The following is a 6701-nucleotide window of genomic DNA, read 5'->3' on the forward strand; positions in this document are numbered from 1 at the left end:
CCACACCTTTTCAAAAAGTGGAGGAGTTCAAAGAGCAGTATGATGGATCACAAAGGCCTCACTAACTGTGGCTGAGAGGAAGAAGATGACATTCAAAAAAGTTTTAACAAATGTATATTTGAAAAATTAGATACAACAAAAAGCAGCAGCATGTTTTTTTTGTGTAATAGTTTGTGTGTCTTGCTGAATTGTAAGCAATAATGCATATCAAAGGGGGTGTGGTGATATTAGAGTATATCACACACCCTGTCATGCCTTATTGTGCTTATAAAATGGCTTAAGTAAATTGAAAATAGTTATTTCAGAAAGAAGACACCCACTTAGTAGTAAAATTAACAGCTTATTGGTTGCGAAAGATATGCCTGATGGCACATTAACAATTGGCAAACAGCTATGCCAGACATGAACATGATAACCGACAGATACATAATGCATTCACATTACAATCTGGCCCATGGCCTTATCCACTGGAGCTCGATAGCCGCCCTTATGCTGGCCGAGCTGAGATAAATGCAATACAGTGATTAAGAATGGCTCGGGCCGGCGGGCAAAAAAAGTGGCACTTGGGGCCACCTTCCCCCAAAATAAATAAGGCCGCCGCAAATTGTTTGCATAGTTAACCATCATCCGTGTTTGAGAAACGTGGGTAATGTCCATTGATAATGGGTACAATTAATAATACAACCGATCAACAGCCCAGACTGACGAATGCAGGATAGAATGATAGCTTAGAAATATAGCATGATTATTACTTTTGGTCCTGCCTGGTTCAAGGAGCCTAATGCTGCCCAATACTGACAGGTAGGATATGTATACATGATGAATGTGCATGTCAGCAGCAGGACAAGTGGCACTCAGGCCACCTTCCCCCAAAAGAACGAGGCGATCTAAGCCACCTCCACTCTGCAGATCTAAACCACTCAGCACTCAGGTAAGGAAAAACCACCTACTCACCAGAAATAGAGGGAAACCTTAAGGAATCCATGGCAGAGGGTTACCCTTTCTCCAGGTTCTGAAATAATGATTCCAATAATTCAGTTAGCCACATAATTTTTTTATGCCGATAATAAGTCTGAGACATTCTTCCGAATGTAGAGTTCATATGCACCGGATGTCCATCTCCCCATAGCCTTGATTAGGTGAGGAGTGATGTTTCTGGAAGGAGCAGAAGTTGCTGAGCCGATCCTGAATGAATGTCCAGAGTAGTTGCCTGGAGAAAGCCCAGCGAGACACCAATGAAAGTGGTCGCAGAACCAGTTCCTGGACATGACTATCCCGGCCGGGGTGAGAAACAAGGGATCCTGGTTGCTGGCCATTGGACGCAGTGACAGTTAGCTGAAAAAGAACAGAAACAGGACAAATAATACAATGTGCTTTGGATAAATAAACTTGCACACCTTTCTTTTCTCTGTCTGATTTTGAATGTTTTAAAAGTAAGGAGTACGTGACCTGGGATTGGCGATGGAGATCTCCTATGCAGAGGTCCGAGGATGGGTCAAATGACTGGTTCCGGCATGGGATCTCACCTCATCGTAGGAATCCACAGAAGGCTGAAGCGAACATTCCTTCCAGGAGGGCATCTTTGTAAGGAGAAAAGTAGCCTGAGTGTGGAATGTTGATTATGGATTCCAGGACTTCCTTAGTGATCGGCAACTTGATGAAGGTTTGGAAGCAGTTTATTGAATCCCACAGGGGGAGGGATAGTGAGTCCAAGCAAGCGGGAGTGAAACTGTAGTCCTGACAAGTATCAACATATGGTGGAATGGGAGAGATTGCGATTTAAAAAAACAATAGGTGATGAATTCTATAATGGAAAATTCAGAAGTGAGGCATTAATGTGACATGGAGCAATATTTGGTATAAGACTGCCACTATGTGTTATACGTAGCTCGGGTGATTTGTGAGACTGATTGATTCATGAGGTAGACTGAGGATTCAGATATCTGGATATTGAGAGATGCTTGATTTAGTACAGTATGACGTCCTTGAACTCTGGACATGGATGCGGTAGGGGGTCTCCTGAAAACAGAGTGGGGGTCAGGGAATGGTCTGATCATGAATCCTTAGGAAGTTTCTTTCTTGAGCAAAATCTCAACAGAACTGGGGTCATTTAGTGCAGATCTTAGATTACTGCAAATGTGGGAAACAGTGGGAGGAGTTAAAACACCAGTGGGGAACCCATTGTTCAGACCTGAAATAATATAACTAACAAAAACTACCAGGTGATCTACGAGAGCCACCACCATCGCTACTGTATTAAAGGGGGTGGAAGGAAGGCTTAGTGATTTCTGCACAGACGCAGTTCGGCCGTGTCTGGGACAGATGCTTTGCTGTGGCTATCGCAGCAGAAACTTGATGTGAAGAAAGGTACACAGGCAATATGCACAGACGTTCTCATTTAAATTAGAACCTGTCGTTAGATTGGGCTGGGTGAATGAGCAGAGAAGGATTATAAGGACCCCGGGACTGGCTAAATCAACTGAAAACTGAGGTTAGAAGGAACTACAGCTTGGAATTTAGGTGAGACATGGGATTGCATTTGCTGGTTTAAAGCAGACTGGGATGAAAGGGGGCAGTGGTTAGTTCTGTGAAAACTGGAGCTGCAAACCATACAAGTGAAAACCTTCAGGCCGGCGAGGTGGCGACAAAACAGCTCATTGTCTAAAATGCCCCAGTTAACCCTGATATTAAATTGCAGAATTGCAGCGACCTTAGCAGAAAAAGATTTGTGGTAGTCATAAAAATCTGAACATCCGCATCTCATAGACAAGTCAATTACGAGACTAAGATAGATGTCCAGCTCCTGATGGCACACGCGAAATGCATCACAGAGAAGGTCTGTACAGACTGAATGCAGTAATAAACTCTGCCAAAGCAAGTTTTTTTTTTTTTTCAAAACGATGGATTCTTCCCCGCAGTCTAACACTCTGTTGTCATGTACCTTGAAGGGAACAGATAAGCAAAAGGACTAGATTTATGTGACTACTTTCTTGGATTTGAGTACATCAAGGATGGTCTGGGCAGCAGGGAAGCTGGCTACTGCTGTGGAAAGATTAAAAGAAGAGACGGAATTTAGTGGGCTTGAACAGTGAGCTGTGGCTGGAAGAGGAGATGGAGTGATGAGGAAAGCCGATGCAGAGGGACCGAGGGGTACGGGATTGCATTCAAAGTGGGAGAATCGAGTCTCCAGCCCGGAGACTGAAGCTTGCATTGTTGCAGGGGCAGGAACCAGATTGAGGTCGAATCCATAGTCCCAGGTAAGCATACCAAACAAAGAAACGACAGGGGTTTGTGGGCAGAGAGACCTATTTAACTGGTCAAACTGGTAACGTATGAGATTTAATTGGTGGAGTCTCCTTTTGGAAAGACATCAAGTTTCCAATTTTATAAAATATCCTTTAACCTAAAGCTAAAAAAATTAGTTCCACTGCAGAGTAACTTAAAATAGGACCTCGGTTTTACATCTCATCCGAAGTACTGAGCACAAAGAGGTTACATGATTTGCTCAGGGTCACACACAGTGAATCAGTGGCTGAGCCGGGAATCTTCTGGTACAAAGCCCTTTTCTTTAACTACTGGACTACTCCTGTTTTAACATGGCAATAAATCAAACATACCAGGCACATCCAGTTCCTTCAAAATGGACTTATATTTCAGCTCTGTATTTAGAATTGCAATGATCTTTGTCATAAAGCTCTGGGTATTTTTTCCTCCATTATTTTGGATACTCTGTCAATCTGGTGGACCATTGAAGTTGTTCTCTGATTGTTTAATTCTCTAGTTGTCGACAAAGAAATCGCAAAAGCAGGATTCAATCCTTTTTATTTTGCATCGCCTGTGATGTGAAAGACACTTATAAAAAGTGTAGGTTTTATTCATTTTGTTGCAGAACGCACTTTTTGGCTTGTTGCATTGGTTCTGCCATGTAGGTGCCTTAAGCTGGGTGATTCGATTGAAGAGGGTGTCAACCCAGCTGATGTAATTCCAGACCAGGCTGTGTGGATCATCAATCCGATTGCTTTGCTGCAATCTCTTTCTTGCCTCGCCGAGCCTTTTGCTGCTCTTGCCATGGTAGTTCTGGATAAAGCCTTAAAGTTCTCCAAGGGATCTTCTCAAGTGGATATTGTTACTGATGAATTGAGAGAAAACTCCATCAAAGCCACTGAGCGTAGATGGCATGATGCCAACATGAAAGTTCTTACCCTGTTCTTCCTTCATGACTGGTCCAAAGAGAAATATTCAGAAATATTTTGTAGCCATAGTATATATTATGGATTTAGCAAACACTGCCATAAGATTTATATCAGCAATGGGAATGTTTGGCATCAAATTATAAAGGCATTGGAGTCTATACATGAGGAGTCAGATATTATATTTCTGCATGCCAAACATGCAGCTGATGAGTGAAACACCACTGTAGTGATCAAGACTCCAGATACAGATGTGCTAGTCCTGGCTTGGTTAGATGTAGAATATACAGTATGCGCAAGAACTTGAGCCTATCTGGCTGTGACATAATCAGTGCATTCCATGGAAGGGGAAGAAACTTTCTTTTGACTTAATTGTCAACAATGCAGGACACTGTCAGTCAATATGCAAACTGGAGCATCAGTTTGATAGAAGCAAAGAGTTAATCAAGTCTTGTGATACTTTTGTCTGTTCCTTGAAGTAGCACTTTAAGGCATTGGAAGCATTGGAAGCCACACCAACTATACCTGGACCCTGTTGGCCATGGGTGGACTGTGGTTGAAGGGGATCTCACTTCCAATTAGTGCCCAGCCTGATATTAGTGCTTAGTTTGAAATGTTTATTTTTGCTATGGTGATATACTGCAATATCAATACCCCCATGTGACCTGTTTTGACCAATCAGGTTAGAGTACTTAAAAGACACATTTTATAAACAGACATGTACATCCATTGAGTACAAAGTCAAGTCAATCTAAGTTTTGTCAGACAGTTTTCAAATAATATACATGTTTGGTTTACTTATTGATAAAGAAACCCAAAAACTATAATTGTAATGCCATGAAAGGAAGCATTTCAAAATAAATGAAAATCTTAGCATTTAAGTTTTACAGCCATTGATATCTTGTGCACATGAACTGGCAATTAGGCCACACTTAAGTACATCAGAATATTCTTTACTGATGTTAGGGGATCACAGGACTATTTTAAATCTTATTACACTTGTAACCATGTTAATATACTGTAATGACAGGTGGGAAATGCAGCAGGCTCACACAGGAGTTGCAGTTTTATAAATGCAGTGGTTTATTGCAGGCAGGGATTCTATACTCAGCTGGTAAAGCAAGATGCTTTAAAGCGAGTAGTACATAATGTTACACAGACTGAAAACAAGTAAAGCACGCTGTCAACTGTGGCCACGCCAAACTAAATACTCATGAAATTGCACAGATTATCCACTAGCTCTCTTATCCCTGATCTAACTGGCGCCAGTCCCCTTGTATGCCCTCGCCCAATCCCAGCCTCCAATCCCAAGTATGTATGATCTGCCTCACCTCCCATCCCCATGTTGCAAAGTCCTGGTCTTTTTGTACAAGTTAATATCTCTTTTGATCCCTTTTTTTTTTTTTTGCAATAAAGAGCAGTGAAAATACTAACATTGGCATTTTTACTGAACAGTAGGAATGTTTTTTTTTTTTTTTTTTTTAACTTATTCTTGACACGGGCTAGGATAAAGGCTACTAGCACTGCCCTGCAGGTCTAGTGTGCCTAACAGCAGAACATTGACAGCCAATCACAGAACACTCACACAACTGAAGTGCTATAATAGTCAAGGCACTAAGAAAATATTATATTTTAAACAGACTAAGATCTACATTCAAGAGAAAATAACAGAATCGACTATTAGACTTTAAAAAGGGATTAACTAACTGTTCAAATCAAATTTGTTGTACATTTCTTTTGGCAAAGACATTTTTTAATATGTACATAGAAACAAGTGAAAACCAGGTGCCACAGCTTGACTGTATCATTTATACAACACTGATCATACAATGGTATATATACAATTAACAGGATATTAGATTTACAATTTGATGCAAATTCAAACATTTTAACCTATACTTACTTTCTTCACATTAACCCTGCCCTTGGTTTTTTTGTATTCTGTTGCAATAGTTTTAAAAATATGGTTTGTATGTTTACATTTGGGTGTTTGAATCTGTGGTGGAACTTCCTAATTAAATCAATTAATTTCATATTCTGGCACAAACAAAAAACAGTTACATGGGATAATCACACCATATATCATGTCATTGATGAAACTATATTGAGTGTTGTATAATGTGGATCAATTATGTTATTCTTCCAACCTAAACTAAATCGGATTGTGTTTAAATATCTTACTGGACATGTATCTAATTGATTTTACATCTGTCAATCAATGCTTCTTCATTAAGACACATATGTCCAATGTTTCAGCTGAGACTGGCCAGCTTCCAAGTTCTAGACTATATAAAATTGTGCTTTTCCCACATGTTCTTCTTTATTTCTTTATTTTTTATGCCCATTCCTGAGTTCTGACTCATAAAAATATATATATTTTAATCATTTTCACTGTAAAATGTTTTAAACAACCATACTTTAAAATGTAATCATAAACCTATCTTTACTAAACATGCACAGTATCCATTAACATTGTACCAAGGAGTGTATGTGTCTGAGTACTCTTTATAG

This window comes from Polyodon spathula, chromosome 5 (genome assembly GCF_017654505.1).
Source record: "Polyodon spathula isolate WHYD16114869_AA chromosome 5, ASM1765450v1, whole genome shotgun sequence".
NCBI lineage: Eukaryota > Metazoa > Chordata > Actinopteri > Acipenseriformes > Polyodontidae > Polyodon > Polyodon spathula.